The 19526-nt window shown below is 25.3% G+C and overlaps 1 protein-coding gene across 1 annotated transcript in view; it reads right to left on the minus strand.

Moving 5' to 3' along the window:
- LOC100164234 (Ig-like and fibronectin type-III domain-containing protein 1) overlaps window positions 1-19526 on the minus strand; it is a 106680-nt gene that overhangs the window by 59520 nt on the left and 27634 nt on the right. The window contains exon 2 of the mRNA XM_029486964.1: window positions 10902-10949. The gene's annotated coding sequence lies outside the window, so the exon portion shown is untranslated. The remainder of the gene's footprint in view (window positions 1-10901; window positions 10950-19526) is intronic.

The following is a 19526-nucleotide window of genomic DNA, read 5'->3' on the forward strand; positions in this document are numbered from 1 at the left end:
AACGTGCAATACTATGTATGGACAATAATTTATATGATGGTACGTATACCTACTTGACTCTTATCGCATTGTAATTAATATGCATAGATGAATGGTGACGGCAGCCCGCGAAACGTTGACGGATCTATATTATTATATTATAGTATTCTAGTAGTAGGTGTGAATTGATTACTCGACAATTTATAAATTATTACTATCCACCACCGCCGACAGGTGTCTAGAAATGGAACACCAATATTTATTTATAGCCAATAACTGCTCTAAAGACTAAATTAATGGGAAAATTAGTTTTCGTAGTCCCTGGACCTACACGTCAAATAGCTAATAAAATACAATGGGGGATGTGTTATAAATAAAAATAAAAATTGCTCGTAACATTCCTTTAACCAAATATCCAGAGAAAAATTTCGAATGAGAAAAATAGAAAAAAAATAATCCTTGATAAAATAATTTCTTGTGGTTGATTTTGAGGGGTGCAATAAATTATTTATGTGCCGAGCAATCGATTCGACAGGCAGTAAGTCCTTGGGGTTATAATCCAAGAAACATTAAAAAGAATCGATGTATACACATTTAGTTCGACGTTACACATGCACTCAGAAATAAAAAAAAATATCGTAATTGTTAGCTATAGTGGCATTACGAAATTGTAATATTAAGTTAGCTAGATCAAATCGATTCGTCATAATTTGCCAATTCAGTCGCATTTGTGTTTTAATACAATTATGCTAATCAATCACGAGTAGCTGTTATATCTACTGGTCAATATATTTTTTTCATCCAGGTGTAATGAACCAAATACTATAATGGCATTTAGTGTGAAAAATAGTATGACCACTGAGTGAGTTACATAGAATAATATTTTTGCGACATTCGTTTAGACGTTTATTAACAAAATATATACACAAATTGGTAAATAACAACAACAATTGTCAATATTATTTGAACCTTAAACCAAACATGATACATTATTATGGTTTATGATAGATATATCAAGTTTGCTTAAGACGTCAAGATTATTTGTTTGTCTTTAATTTTCTTACTAAGTAATTTTTATACAAAATGGTCAGCAATTCGTATATCCAGACATGGTATAGTAGATACTTGATTCTCTCTGTATTATAATATTATGAATACTGTGTACGAATCCGTATACAGTTGGTACGAATATTATTATTCTTAATATTATTTTGAATAATAACAATTTCATGATAACAATATCATAAGAAAACACATTTTTGATAGAGTTCGATTGACCCAAAATTAATCATAATTTTGTTAAACTGTTTTGTCGCTGTTTTTCCAAATTCTTAAGAGAATAATGATTATTCATTGAGAACCATCTATCAAAAAATGTATCATTCATTACGTTAAAAACAAATTAAACATATTTAAACAAATTTATCTTAATTAAGTAGGTATTTGTACCGTTTATAAATACACATATGTAGTATTAATAAAACATTTAGTTTAACTAAGTTATAACTTATTTTATTATGTAGATATATATTTTATTTGGCAATTTAGCTCACTATTTAATTTTAAAGCCACAGAACAACAATACTCATTTTTTCTTTAAATACTATACCATATATAAATAAGATAGGTACTATAGTAATCGACTTAGTTTCCAATTTTAACAACTTTTAGTTATTGTAAAAGCATATAGTACAAAAATATTCTATAAAGCAAAAACTAAATAATCACGAAAAATTTAACAAAAAAAAAAAATTGAATGTAGTTGATACTCAAACCGGAGTCAAACATTTAAGTGGATTTATATTATACTATATTACAGTGGTGTAAAAGATAATGATCAAAAATATAAATAAAAATAAGTTTAAAACTACTTTAATATACAGTTGTTATACTTGCAAAAAAACTTTAGGTTTTTCATTAAAAAATGTTTTCTATATGTATTTGAGTTCATTCAGAAGATACAGAGAGGGTAGTACGATATGGAATATTACTCTACCTACTATCTTTATCAGGTAGAGCAAAACTAAAGTTTTAATTTAAACAAATATAATAATATTTTAGTTGAAGATATAAAAAATGTTGATCATTAGTATATGCGTATTGAATTTAACTGATTACTAACTGATATATAACTAGTAACTATAGTAGTAGATAATCTATATTTACCAATTTTTTATCTCGCAATTTTGCAATTATAAATGATTGCCCAACTACAAATAGAATACGATAAAAATCCTAAATACACCACTGCATATTATGTATTTCTTGTGGCCAGTATCTATGTTTGTCCCCAGTCCCCACCGATAACTATTTTACTCATTATTTTAAAAATGTACCACTGCATAGAACGTACAAACTGAGATAACCAATTTAAAGACCCTATTTTTGAATAAAAATAAAGACACCTATATATTAAAAGCCAAATTTTTAAATGTCTTTGAGTATGTATGTAAGTACCAACTTATATTTACTTATATTATATGCAGTTTACTGACAACCTGTGAGACAACATGGATTTATAACTCAATATAATACCTTTACAATTTTATAATTCTTTGTTCGGTATAATTCATTATCATAAATAAAAAAAATATGTAATTATATTAATACCATTGTTTAAGACTTAAACTTTAAGCTATAATTGGAATATTTATATACTCATACTCATTTCACAAATAACATTGTATTTAAGGCAATTGTTTGTTATTATTTAAATTTTAACCCTGTAAATAATACTCTTTAATAGCATACTAGAACAATATAATTTTAAATTTGAAAGATTATTTTTTGAGACATCAAGACACAATAAATTTGTATATTAAATATACTTCCAATGGTTTGCAGGTAAGTATTATTCAGCCTGAATAATTCAGCCGAGTTCAGTATTAAATAAATAAATACTAGACAACACTATAGAAAATTAAATCCACACCAAATATTAAAATCAAATCTCAAAAGTCAAAAAATAAGTTAGCTCGATAGTAATTTATTTACTCAAGACATGATGCAATACATTTTAGGTCTTAAAATTAATAATTTCCTCATGCAACAAAACATCTTTGTATAGAAAAATATAAGCATTACCTATTTTCATATAAAAGTTGTAATACTTTTGAAATAAGTTTAAATTGAAAAATAATATGATATGACACGAACCATCATCCGAGAGCTATAAACACAATAAACATGCTACGGCCATATCAACTCTTTTAATCTTAATCTCAACATAAAGTTTAATTACAAAATGTCATAAACCTTTAAAAATAATAGACAACCAAATTTAAAATGTAAACAACAATTAATCTCTATAACTTTATATAATTAAGATTTAATTGATAGTAACAATATACAATGGAAATATTTATCAATTGTTGACCAAAAATATAATATTATATTATATACTGTAAACAATATTTTTGGTATATGATTTCCTAAATTATAAAATTATAAGTAGTTGTAGTTAAATAGATGAATATATTATACTTTATGTATAAGATCGATATAAATTAACAGTCGCAAAAAAATATCTAATTGAAATATTAAAACCAGATATCCAGTTAGAAAAAAATTAAAAACTCTAAAGCCTCAAAAAAAATAAGATTAAATCTTGTGTTAATTCATAGAAAAAATATTTTGATAAATTATTCTCATTTTCATTTGAGCCTACAATAGGAATAAAGGCAAATATTTATTTATTTGAAGAACTATCCAAGTTAGGTATATTAGGCTGATCATTATCGGCTTTATAATTGTAAGCTATTCATTTTATGGACTAACAGACTAGAAAACATCAACTGTACAAATAAATTATAAACGTATTAATACATCGTTAATATTTTAATTATAACTATTGTTTAAAAACATATGCTATTATATTTGTAAAAATTTTAATTGCTAATTAGGTTAAATAAATAAAGCTTGAAGTTAAATTAGTTAAGTACCATACAGTATTAAAAAAAATATTTATACGCGTGCAATTATTATTATTAATAAATTACTATTACATAATATGTGTTAAGAAAAAGTATATGTTGTTAATTTAATACTAGCAAGTATTTGATATATTTAAAGTAATTAAATTTATTATCTGCATTAATATTCATTGTGACTTCCACAGGAGCGGACTGGGAATAAAAATTAGCTCCGGAGAAACGGAAAATTCGACCCAATTTTGGGCTAGTAATAAAATATTTATAAATCATCGGCCCAAATTTATTCAATCAGCCCAAATTTTCGCCAGGTCTAGGCGGGGATCGCCTAAACACCATCCAACCCAGTCCACCCCTGGGCATCCATTAAAAAGTAATTAATCAAACTGTAATCTTTTAAAATATTTATGTAAATAATGATTAGTTACCTAAAATTATTAAATGTCATTATTTAAATTATCATAAGTTATTTACAATACATAGACGTAGTTATTTAGATTGTTATTTTGTATGATAGTAATTCTCTATACTTAATATTTATTATTTTCAGTTGATTCTATTTTGTTTTTCTCGACAATCTATTTCATTAAAAAATCATTAAAAAATAGACCACGCGTCTTGGGAATTAGCAGCCATGTTATGCGGCCGAATATTAATAACAAATAGCGAAAAAATACAATTATAAATTATAATATATTAATATGCATATTATTATATCACATTATAATGTGCGTCGTCTCGTTAAAATATTATCATAACACCCTTTTGATTTAACTATTCTCCCGTCTATTTAATAGCACATGAATGTCTCAAAAAAAAGCATAAATTAAAAATATACAATAAACTTTAATTGAAAATCTTTATGCAAAAAGAACGTATTTATCATTATAATATTTCCTTCTTGAAGTTGTTCTAATTGCAAATGAAATTGTTGTTGTAATTTAAAAATTATACAATGTTAATTATATAGTTTTAATTTTTGAACTTCAAAAAAACTATATTAAAGCAACATTAATTAATAATTGTAATAACAATAATTAAATAATTTATCAATATTATGAGTTCTTTTAAAATAACTTGATGATAAACTTAAAATTACGTGTGCGTAAATCTAATGTGAGAAAACTAACCTATCGGTATCCAGTAAAGATTCTTTAGAATCATCGACCAAATTGTTATCATAAATTAATTTAAAACAGTTAAGTCGTACAAGTATATTAGTTTTTGTGTTTTTTTTTTTATGAAGTTACATAATATTGCTGAGTTATGTCATCAAAATAATACCATTTCACTTAAAACTTTTTTCATTCGTAATTTTATAGTTATACAACAAATAAGCAATAGTAGTAAACTAAGTAAATACATACGAATGAATATAATATGTTTTTGATTATTAGTTAATTTTCATTTTTTTAAAAACTGTTTTTAACTTATTAATTGTATCCCTCAACTAATTCTACATCCGATTTTACGTCGTCTTAAAATCTTAAATTCTTATTCTAAAATACATAATATAGCTTTAATATTGTAACATTATGTTTAAATTTGTTTAATGTATAATTTTTATTTATTAACTTTAAACTTTTTAATCCAAACAATTTGTGTGAATAAATAGAAGAAGTGTAAAAAAACGAGTGGGCACCCACCCTTCTTGATTTATATGTTCGGTGCCACTGATACCTAGTTCATAACATTACTACAAAATTGAAAATAGTAAAATACTACTATACAACAATATAATTAATGTTGTTGCGGTACCTATATATATTAAAAAGTAGTATTTACTATTTAGAGTCAGTATAAGTAGGCACCTACTCAAATAAAATCAATTGAATGTTCCAATATCCCTAAGAATAGAATTCTGATAAGGTAGTATTATAAAGTTTTAATCAAAACCTATTCAGCAGTTGTATGTTGGTGAAAAATAGATTATTAAATGATTATAAATATATTTATAATTAATATGAATACGCAATCACGATCATTCCTTAAAAACCAAAACTATTCGTTGATAAATTCATAATATTGGAAAGTTGCTCAAACAAGAAAGTTTTTTAGAATATAATGAGCAAAGAGCAGAAAATCTTGTGTTACGATTTAAAGTTGAACCAAAAGACGCCTCTATGACGTATTTTAACCGGATGCATTTCTGCTTTTAAACTTCCGACTAAGGATAAAAGCGAATACGCGTGACTTTTAATGTTAATCACACAAAACAACATGCGAACTCCAGGAAGACATACCAACAGTGATATAACTATAGAAACCAAAAGTTCTTTATAAATGTAATTTTTAATGATATTAAGTTGCTACTTTACGTAAGTTTAAAAAAATTAAGGGTTGTCTTACCTAAATAACATATTATATTTAATCATTTGTAACTCAATATAACTACCAGATAGTGCAAAACGTAGTGTAAATCTTAAATAAATATAATAATGAAAAAGTTACCTCGTACATTTTGTTACACAATATAAAATAATATTAAACAACCTTTAAAATATGTATCTGGAACTGTTTTGAACTAAGCGAAAAAGTTACTTGTTTCATAAAGATGTGTTTCATTTTTATATTTTTCCGTGAGCGCGGAAAACGCTCTAAAAGATTCAAATAATTTCATAGCTGCATTTGCCAATTATTGGTTTAAATATTGTACGGGTAGTCGATTGAATTTTTTTTTGTTTGTAATATTTCAGTAGATGTTATTATTTAGAAAATCGTGTATAAATTGTAAATACAATTTTTAATAAAATTATTAATAGCCAAGCAGTCAAAGTTATACGAATGTACGCAAAGGTTCATTACCAGTATAAAAAAGTTAAACTTTAAGATTCAAGAAACAATACAACAAAACTAACTTTGAATATGTATATGCATTCATTTTGTATCTAATTAAAAAGTTGAAAATGTTTTAGATATATAATTATGGGCTTTATTCGAACGTTTTCCTAACTTTAGGTACATATTATAGACATCTCTATAATTTAAACATTGAATGTCTGTAATATGTTTTACATTTATTTAATATATCATGATTAAAATGGAAAAATTATGACTTTTTTATAGATTTAATTTGATAAAAATGTATTATTTTTGGTATTAGACTTAACAATTTAATATAAAATTATTTTTAATATTTTAATCAATACCTGTTTTCTTATCAATTTCTAAAAACATTAATCACAAGTTTTTATGGGAAATATCAATTAAAAAATACCATAATTCCCTTTCATAAATTTTCGAACGTAATAGTTTATTATTTCTTTCAAATGCATAATTGTTATGGTAAAACACGCCGAACTAAGTGAGGCGAGATGAGTGCCCAACACTCAATCCCTCTATTCTGTCCGTAATTATTTATATATATTAATATTTTTTGTCTTGGAATTTATACTATAATATTATAACGTTTACAACTTTACATAATTAAATCATTTAATTTCGCTTTATTAAAAAATAATTAATTATAAAATCTTTATTAATTAATTTTGATGAAATATAATGGTAAAAAATCAAAGAAATGATTTTATACCTTTAAAATAAAATGTTTAAATATATATGCACTATGCATATTGCACAGTGCATAAAATACAAATAGGTACAAATAACAATTAAAAAATTCATATAGCTAATAATATCAAGATATAAAAAAAAGTCGCTTTACCGTATAAACGTATAGTATAGGTATTGAATTAATTAATTATATATATAAATATATAATATCATTGTAAACGAAAAACAAATCTGAGCGGACAGCCGGCGTAGTTGGTCTATATTTATAAAGATACTTATATATTTAAATTAATTATAAACAGGTATACCTTATTATATAAGGTTGCAGTTTTATTTTTAAAATAGCATTGTGTTTAGTTAATAATGTGTATAGGTAATAATATACGTAGCTGTGAAAAGTTGCAAGTCCTTACGAATATATTTCGAAGTACAAAAAAATAACTAAAACCAATTTTGCAAAAATTGTAACTAATATGGACTAAGGACTTAGCTCAAATTGTTTTTATAATTTCAGAAATAACAGTGAATGAGAAACCTTGTATTTAATTGTCAATTGAGTGAACATAAAAATTAATTACTATATATTTTATAGATAATAACTAATAAGGAATAAACTAAAAAAAGGTCAAACATTTCAAATGGCTGTTAATAACGTAAAAACTGCTAAAATATTTTCAAAATTACACTACTTGTAACTTGTGTTAAGAATAAGCTAGGTATTATAAATATTTGGTAAAAATAAATGATAACGGTTATTCGTTTTTGAAGAATGTCAATAAAATAACAAAATCGATTTGTCAAAAATCGGTGTTGTGTAAATATTCCTGTTTTTCATTTATTTTTTTCGTTTTCCTGTTTATTAATAAAATTGCGGCGAATTTTTCACTTTTAGAAGTACCAGCTAAATTCAATTTTCTAACAGAAACCCCAATAGAAGTTAAAGATTTTTATTGCTCCGAATGTGATGATATAAACAAAAAAAACATCATTATAATATTATAACCAATACATTTTTGCTCCGCTCAGAGTCTAAGAGTACCTATACCTATTACTCCTTCATTAATATATTATGATTGTAATATAAAATATTATGATACTGTTATAAAATAACTATTAATCAATAATCATATTATATTTTTTTTTATTATTATTATTATTTTTATATTAACATTTTTTTATAAGGTAGTTTTTCAAATGTTATTCGTGGAATTTTTCTTTTTTGTTAAAATAAAATAATAGTTTTAAAACTCAAATACAACATTCTCGAACTATGTATATTTGTATATATTTTGAACGAATTTTCATAAAACAGAACAATTTTTTACTTGATATCAAAAAAATAATTATTTTAATTAATTTGTAGGTATACATCACTACTAGTACGTGTGATCTAACGAAAATAAAACGAAACAAAATCAAACGAAGTACCTATATTTTAAGTCATATTTCTAAGATTTGTGCTTAGGTATTTTTTTCTTTTATGAGTTAATAATAGTTACTTAGGTACTCTGTTCTACCTAAGAATAATAATAATTCTACTCATCCACTGAAACAATCACTTTTTAATTATGTTCACAGTGTAAAGATAATCTCCAGTACCCGTCGAAAAATCCTAGAGGTTGAAGGAATGAAGGATAGCCGATAAGTAGTATAATTTTTCTATCTATTTTTCTTTTTTTTATAACATACGAATACCTGTGTATTTTGTTCAAATGTTAGGTATTACGTATTTTTTAGTTATTAGTGTAATATATTGTTTAATGTTTATACATACTAACATACACATACAGCTATGTGTTTATATATTAATACGTTAAACTATATTTTATACATAATGTATAATTTAAAATTAATAGGTACTTCAGTATTTGTACGTAAATAATACTAAGGACTTAATGTTTGTAGAAGAAATATGATTTTTAGTAACATAATACTGTCACACTATATTAAATTTAATACCATAATATAATATAATAATATTTTCTATTAAATAACATAATATAAAATTATTATTTTATGTATACAAAATGAGACCTACGTTATTTTGTAAACAATTTTCGTATTTTTAATGATATAATTAAAAAAAAACATTATACATTTTAGAAATATTAAATCTTTACGCAGAAAAAAAACACTTAAATATAAGTCAGATTGATGCCAAAATAAATTCAGTTTAAATTTAAAATTAAAATAGATTGTTTTTTTATACTTTATATTTGTTTTACCTAAATATAGGATTAATGACGAAATTATGAATTTATGAAATAATATATACCAAGAGATTCACCAAGAGTGATTTTATTCTTTTAAAATTTAAGTATCCTTAACTACTAAACAATTTTTAAGTATATTTAGGACCATATTTTCAAATACTTTTTTACTATTTTAATCTTGTTGACGATACAAATTTCTATTTTCAAAACAAAACTATTGTAAATTGTTAGTCGGGTGATTTATTTGAAAACGTTTACGCACTCAAATCGTAATTCAATTTAATTTACACTACTATCGAAGTATTTGTATTTATATACCTCTGTAAACTTACTATACACTTTGAATAAAATATACAAGTACCTATTACTATATTAAGTCGTACCTAACCTTTTACCTATATCAAAAGTTTATTCCTTATATACCTTAACATAGTGAGCTGTAATAAAGTGATAACTGATCAGTATTGCTCACGTTATATTTTCGTTTCCACACATCAATATTTTTGTTGGGAGTAATAACCGATTCGTAATCCACTAGGGTTTTAGTTTTAAAACCGAAAGTGGTGGTATTGGACATTTTAAGAACTATTGCGGGATTTTACGGTCAGATCGAAGTATGACCCCGGTAATGTACTACGAAATACTACCGTAAACCTGCGTAATAAAATTCAACATGAATCCGACGAGCCATTTCCGTGACATCGTGTGCACTTCATAACTTGAAAAATCAATATATGGTTTCAATAAGGAAGTTATTTCATATTTTTTGGACAAAAAAATAAATCGTTCTATAAATTATATTCATATTATAAAAACGTTTAATCATTATTTACTTTTTTTATAGTTTATTGGTTTTATATGAAATATTTATCTAGACACATCACACAAAAAAAAAACAATTAGTTTTATTAACCAAACGCGGCTAACAGTCAAACTCGATACAGACATAATAAACTTTCGAAGATAAGAAGACCTCTCTACAGTTTATACTATAACTACTGTTCACATAATCTATTAGATTTTTCGCCCCCACAAAAAATTGTGATTTATGGGCCAAACTTTTGTAAAACTCATCGAGATATTTTTTCACTAAAGAAGTTTTAACGATTGCATTTTTTCTGTTTCTTGTAAAATCCAAAAATTCTTGGTATTAGTCAATTAAAGTTATTCTATCATAATTGTGTAAATATATTTTAGCCTCACTTCCCGATAAATTATTAACTATACTAAACTTAATAATGATTTGTAAAATATACGTATAACTTACATTTATTTATGGCATAGATTCTTGGTCCAGTAGCTTGTAACAATATTCCTGAAAAAATACAATAATAAAATAAAATATTTCATTTCATAAATTGTAAAGTCAGTTTTTTTATTTACAACTTTTTATTATTCACCGTACGTGAAAATATAATACGAGGGTATTTGTCTTACATGCCATTCATCACTAGGCTTAGAAAGGGCTCATACAATTTAAAGATGAGGTATATATACCTATGTAAGACGTATAAACACCGACCTATCAAAAGCTGCTCTTGTATATAATGTCATGATATTTCTTCTGGACTACAAGATTAATGGCTGTCACTTATATATTTTAATTGTTTACTGTAAAATGGGTGGGTATATGTACAATCCGATGGTATATTACTATTATTTATATAATATTAGTTCGTTACAATTTTTCGGGAATATATTGTGATGCTAGTCGTGCACAACGCAAAATTATTGTTGTTGACATAATTTTACAGTACATAGTTTGATGGGGAAATTAAAACATAACTATTCGCTACGACATTATCGCACAACAATACAAATCTGCATGTTACATAGGTGTATAATAATAGTAATATAATATGTTATCTGTGCGTGTATATTCACGTCAACTATTGTGTAAATCCTACACGTGTTTGCAGTTGGTATTCGTAGACGGCAATAATTGGTGCCGCGGACATGATTCGGTTATGATGAAACTCGATTCCTATGATAATAATGTATCCATAAAAAAAAAAAAATAATGGGCATGCAAATGCGAATAACGCTATAGCAGCAGTGGCCATGCAAATACGAATAACGCTATATAATATTATTGTGGGCATGCAAATACGAATAACGTATACCCATTATATTATTATTATACATATATTAGTGTGCTGCAGTTGGGATAATAACTCCAATTTGACTGGAAAAATATTATAATATGCAATTAGCGAAGAGGTGGTTGATTCTAAGAGTTTCGCATTCGGGTTAACGACCTGCATTAATATACTGGTATGACTTGTTGTCTCGACAAGTTGATATGGATACGACCTTGAATACAATAATAAAATATATTCGACAGCACCAATGGTAATGTTGTGAGTTGTGACGATGGTGAAAAATCAAAGTCATTTATCAACTGATCGTTTTTCGCTAATGCTTCCATCGTATAGAAAATATAACGAAACATACGCTTGTCAATTAATACTTTTGGGTATATTATATATCTTGCGATATTCTTTGTTTGATAATATGTTGAAAACATAACATCATTTTTACCACGAGAATTTAATTATATTTGATACCAAATACGGTTAGGTGCTTATAATAATGTTTGATTCATCCAATGCTGCAGAAAATAATGCGACTCGAATAATACATGCACTATACACAATTTACTATAATACATTTCTAAGATACAAACTGTTCAGAAAAATGAACTTTTCATGTACCTGTAGTGATATCAAAATAATTGCAATTTATTATATTTTATTTCGTTCAACATTTTAAAGAGCTTTAAGACATTTTTAAAATAGATTTTGCAAATGTAAATAATATTTTCCCTTGTACCGTAATCATTTAAAAATAATTTAAATTATCTGAAAACTTAACATTTCCCAGTATTCGCAGTTATATAAATACGCTTGAAATCTATTACAATATAATATATATTACGTATTTATGAGGCGTACCTACCTAATAAAAATGTATTGAAAAATATATTTTATGATCAATCTGTGTACTTATTGTAATAATTTGTTCGGTTCCATATAATATAATCATAGTAAAATAAAATTATAATGTAAAGACATTATTAGCAAGTATTAAAAATATTATAATTTTTCTAAAGGTAAAATAATAAAAACACGAATAACTTAAAATATATCCTAACATAAAAGCATAATACTGTTATGTTAGAAAAAATACGATCAACTAAATGTGTTTGCAAACGTAAACCCATTGCATAACGTGCTCAAATAATGTTCATATTATATCGTCAGTAAAAATAATGTTAGTTTCTTGTTATTGTAAATATACTACTGTTGTGCACGAGAATTGCGGATGTAGCCAATAAATTCCATAAGGAACAACGAATATGACATATAGCCAACAGCTAAATCGCATAAAAGTAATCACTCTGGGGATCTTAATTTAATCTTTGTCGCTGTTAATTGAAGCGTAGCAAAGGGGATAGTGTACGATCACTATATTAGACCAAAAATATAATTGTTACACTTTTGTGAGTAATAAATAATAATATTGTAAATAAGAATTCAGAATAATAATACAACTGTTTCTTCTTCTATAATTTATACTATGATTTATGATACTAAATTTGATAGGTACTAACTATGCCTAACATAAAGCAAATAGTATAAATACAAAATACATAAATAACTAAATAAGTCTCAAATTATTAAAAATTATTAAATAGTCCATTATTTTTATATAATATAATGTATTATTATTTAATGCAGTTGCAAATGATTACTATTTTTCATGAGTCAAAAATGTATAATTTGTAGTTTGTATCTCTAATATTATAGTGTAACACTCTTATATACTATTATACATTATAATAAAATTAAATACAAAAATAACGTTATCATTTTTTTTTTGATTTAGCTTCTGTTTTTAATTTTAAAATTCCAATGTGGGTATCTAAATTTTTAACAATTATAATTATTTATATTATATTAAATTTAAATATTATTTTTGCAATATATAACACATTTTCCAATGGTTGGTAATCAAAACTTAAATGTATTATATATAAATATTAAATACTATACCATCATCACCTACATGTATCCGATTTTGATGGATAAAAGACAAGTACATCAATTGTCAGTAGTTAGTTGTTTTCATCATCAATTTTATTTTAATAGTTATAAAATACAAAATATTATTATCATTTATTTTTATGAATAATATATAACATTATACGTTTAAAGAAATATCGTTAAAAAAAGCCTGAAATGTATTTATCATAGAACCACAATAAATAACACAATCGACTATAACAATATTTTTACTTATATAAAACGCTTTTATGTACAATATAATAGAAGTTTAAAGTTACGTTAAATATATTATGTTCAGCTAATATTAAAATAATTGTAATTTTATTTAATAAGTAAATACTTTATGTATATATAATATTATATATTTATATACCTGCCTATAATACCTAGGCTACCTAGCAAGTAGCCACCTAGGCCTAAACTACAGTTTAGCCAAGTGTGTATATCATATGACATTAATTCAATGATTCTTTTACAATTGTTTTTACTCATATCAAACAAAACATTATGTAATTTGTTAATTAAAACTAACAAACACGATTACTTAACAATGTTAAAAAAAAAACCTTTAAAATGTTCTATGTTCAAGTCTAACAATGGTAAATGTTTTTCTCAAGGTATTCATCCTTATTTCCCCAATAAATATGTCTTGCTTGCAACAAAACAATCTAATTGAATGAATATAATATGGTTTCGACTTTTTTGTTGTAGGCAAGTCATAACCTAAATACAACAATTAAAAAGTTGAATTTCCAAATATTTATATTATTTTCAAAGAGTTAGGGAGTAAGCAATAAAAATGTTTTTCATAAATATTTATCACAGACACAATAATATTATACCTGCAACAAAAATAAGCACGTCTCGACTAACAAAATGTCAAAATGTATATAACTTTATAACACAATTAATAATTTATTTAATAAGTATATTAGTTGTATCAAAAATTACTTTGAAGGGACTTTTTTTATAAAAGCACTCAAATTCCTGTACACTCTTCTAAAGGTTTCTTGAAAGAACTCTTTAACGCATAATTCCAATAAAACTTATCAATATTTAATAATACATTATGTTAATATAATAGTATTGTATATTTTTTTTACAGTTTATAATTTCACAAGTAGCTATTGGAATATGTATAATACCATACTTTTTTGAGAATAATAGAATATTAAAACACAATCTTCATTTAATGTAATTTTTTTTTTATTAATAGAAATTTAATACATAGTATCTTAACATTTATTATAGCAATAATAATGTAATATACCTAGCTAGTTTTATTTATTTATAACATTTTATCCTTACATTAATAGTTGAGGATTTTACTTCTTGTCACAGAGTAAATAATACATTAATACATAATAACCATCATATTGTTATTATGTACCTATATTAATATTATATTCATATCAATTTAGACAACTCAAATTTATCGTTCTGTGCAATTGAACGAATTATACTACATTAATTCATATTATTGTCTTTATTACTTACATAATATAACGTTTAGATTTCACTAAACATTAAGGATGTGATACATATACAGCTATAATAGACACCTGTACATTCCTATAACAAAGGTGTTTAACATTCAAGCCCGGATAAAGATAATTTTGGGATAAGATTACTTTATAGTTTATGGAATTATTTAATCAAAGTCCTTTTTTCTTAGAATAGGTATTTTCTCGTTTGTAAACAACTCCTTTGCGCTCAAGTTAATTAATCTACGTATATTATATAGGAACATCCTATAATATTATATTCTATGAAATTTCAACTTTACTGTAGGTAAATATATTTAAGTAGTAATATTATTTACTTTGAGATTTTTTTATTTTCAACACAAATAATTGTAATTCTATACTGGTGTAGTAGTGGTATGTTTTGCAATCAAACCCGTTATCTTTTTCTCTAAATCGTCTGTACTGTTTGCGTTCAAGATATCGCTTTGAAAAAAATAGTTTAGAAATAAAAAAAAAAACAATTAAAAAGTCATAACCATAAGCAGAGTATTATATTCTTTATAGTATATTGTACTGTTGGTACTTTATAATTTTTACTAAATAATAATCATAATAGGTACCTAGGTACGGACAATTTAAGGACGCCAACGTAATGTGGAGCAGCGACCACGCTATTATAGGTATAATATGTATTATAATATAGGCCCTATATTATAATACATATATGCGTGAGGCGTACATGTGTATAGATATAATAATATAGCGGTAATGGGTTTATTATATAGGTATTATTGTTATTACTGCCATAATAACACCATAAACGTGTTAAAATATTAGTGTGTCGTCGTAGAAGCGAGACGACGTGACGCGGAGAGCTGACGAGGGAAATATTATCACGAGGAGGAAAAATGTGTATTTACCTCGACACACGCACAAAGAATATGTTATTATTGTTGTTATTATTATTATTATTATTATAAACGGCGTAATATTGTCTTTGGGTCAATCCTATAATAACGGCGGCTGCTAACACAATGCGGTTAACCGTCACGGCGCGTTTATGCTAATTTACCGCACAGCTGAGCCGCTGCCGGTTTCGCGTGTCGCAACCCGTGCGGGCGCTTGGCGCGGTCACGCCGGACGGCGGTGACGACGACAACGACGACGACGACGACGACGATATTGACCTTGGACGAGTTTTCGAAAGGTAAACCGCGTGAACGTCGACGGAGTCGGTGGCGGCGGCGGCGGCGGCGACAGACCGACATCTACCGTGGTGGTGGGCACACGCGCGCGCTGTTGTATTGGAATAAAAATAAATTCATATCGCGGTTTACCTATCTGCATAATAATAATAGTATGTTTACTTTTTTATGTTTATGTCATTCACGGCAGAACCCACTTGCCTCCACGTACTTGGAAATATCGGAAGTAAAAGCCATTGCCTTGTGATGCAGCAGCTTGCGCGAAATTGTATATACATAATATTATTATATTATTTTACCTCTGAGCGTACAATAATAATAATAATAATAATAATAACGATACGTAGTATATTATTATTATTATTATTATTATTATTATTATTGTCATCATTATTATTATTATGTGCGGAGGTAGCTGGTATTGTATTGTTATAATATTATTATTATGTTTTATTACACGCCCGAAATCATATCACTAGATTTTTATTTTACGCGCGTGTCGGCTGTGTAAAACTGTCGTAAGCGTTTATAATATAATATAATATAACAATATTATATTAGAGTATATTTTATTTTATTGGTAGGTATTATTATTATGTACAGCATCGCTGTAATAATAATATTATTATATATTATACCTACTGCCAATTTATTATTATTATGGAATTTGGTGTCTTGTGACTTGTTCTGTATCATAATATGGGACTATGGTCTATGAGACTAGAGTACTTATATTATACCTATCTAATATGTAAGAATATTATGTAGGTACGTATATATTGCAGTTTCATATGGTTGCTGCTAGACTTATAGGTAAGTGTTTACTGTTTAGTATAGGTACACGCAATGTTTCAGTATATTGTAATACCTATATACATATTATATAAATTGTGTATTATAGTCGTTACACGAATAAAAGTTAAAATCTAAGGACTTAGTTTTATTAACATGGCATGTGTAAAAGTTTAGACTTTTAAAAAAATTAACATATAGAGTAGAACGAAACAAATACAAGTAGATATTATGTGTATTGTGTATACATAACAATATTAAAACTAGAAATAAATATTATTGAAAAAATATAGGTCAACAAAATAATGAGTATTTTTTCAATTATTGATGAAAATAGGTGACGTAAGTAAAATAAAATAATAACAATAAAATATTGACCTTTTATATGGTAAAATTGAAAAAATAATAAATTCATCATAAAAATTAAAATATCGTTATAAAACATGTTGTTATGTAAAAATACATAATATTATAAATTGTAATAGATCTAGAAAATAATGTAGTAGGTAGATGAATTAAATATTTGAAATAAATAAAAAATATATATATTAGAAAATATAATAATACATCTTCTAAGTTCTAGGGTCTAGATTCCAAGAGGGTTAATATCAATATTATAGTTTAATACTTTTTTATAAAATCGACAGTTGTTTTATTAGCCACGCTAACGAAAATAATAAAAAGATAAACGGTCGAACGGACACAATAAAAATATAATATGTTATCTGTTATTCTATTACAGAATAAATATTCATTAAGGAATCATTCGTACCGTGATTTAATATTTTATTATTTATAATCAATAGTATCAGACTGTGATGATATATAGAAATCTAAAAGACTAAATCTACCTATATAGTCAAATAATATCTAAGATTTTTCTTGAATATTTTATTAACGTTGAAAAAAGTAAAGTCATAATATAGGTACTTTTTACTATATTATGGTAGTAGGTAGGTATATTTGTATTTGTATTTTTAAATAAATGTTCTATTATAACAATTGGGTGTCATACTATATTAACATTACTGTGTACTAAATATGTTAATATGTAGTATAAAATAGAGAATTGGCATGTTTATAAAAGTCAGGGTTAAGTAAGTTAAGTTAGGTAGTTACGTCTCAGATACTGAGATAATTATAATATCTCCTTATTATATTACGTCATAATAATAGGTAGGTATATAAAATAATATATTATAATACTATAATATTAAAAAATGTATACCAGGTATTAAACTCAGAATTTAAATAACATTATAATAATTTCTACCAATATACCTACTTAATGAGAAAATTCCATGATATTGTGAAAAACATACTGTTATGATAAAAAGTTTAAAAAAGAGTCTTTACCTAAACTGAAAGATTAAATAAATCATCATATATTTACATTTCGGTCGATAATGACAACAAATTTAAATATGTTACGTGAGTTGAATATTGGATATTTAGGTGTCATGATATAAGTATAACACATATTATATTTTATGTTTTTTGTATAAACTATCTACCTTGGGCTTAAATTCAAAAATTATTTTTGCTGACCTTTTATTTTTATTTTGTAATACTTCAGTAAACTTAATTATCAGTATAAACTCGTAGCATATACATCATTAAAAATAAAAAGGGATGAAAATAAACAGTGAGGTTCGGCTTACTAAAAAGATTTTCTCTTTTTACTCTTTTTACTTATGCGTATAATATCTAAATATATTATCCGCAATATTACCCATTATAATTTAAATCTCACATTAAAATCAAAATTATTCAATGATATATTAAATAAAAATTCTAAATCTGATATAATTTAGGACTTTAGGAGCATAACGAATATTTTTAAATATTTCATACTGCACTATTAAATACTAGATGTAGTTTTTTTTTTTTAATTATTAATTTTTGAAATGTAAAAAAAATGCTGTAGGTATAAATTATAACACCAAATTGTATATAAGTTTTAATTCACAGTAGGTTAGGTTAGTAATTAGCAATTCATTTCGAATCTATATTAATCATAATGATCACATAAACATGTTGAATTAGGTACCAATAAACATAATTCACACTGTAATGTTTTCAATTCCTTAACATCAAAATTCTATAATATCCCACATTTTCCTGTGTAGTGGGTTTTAACGAGGCGAAATAACAGTTTAATTTGATAATGGAAAAAACGGAAACTTAAGAGTTAAGAGAGTTCTAGAGTATTTAAGTAATAAAAAACACATCATTCGGCGTCATTTTGAAAGAACATTAACTCCCTAAACGAGTTTTATAAATATCGTTCTAATCGTAATATTAAAAATTAATTTTATAAATAAACTTTAAGTTTTATAATTCACACGGTGGTGTAAGTACA

The sequence above is a fragment of the Acyrthosiphon pisum genome, chromosome A1, assembly GCF_005508785.2.
Source record: "Acyrthosiphon pisum isolate AL4f chromosome A1, pea_aphid_22Mar2018_4r6ur, whole genome shotgun sequence".
In the NCBI taxonomy this organism is placed as follows: domain Eukaryota; kingdom Metazoa; phylum Arthropoda; class Insecta; order Hemiptera; family Aphididae; genus Acyrthosiphon; species Acyrthosiphon pisum.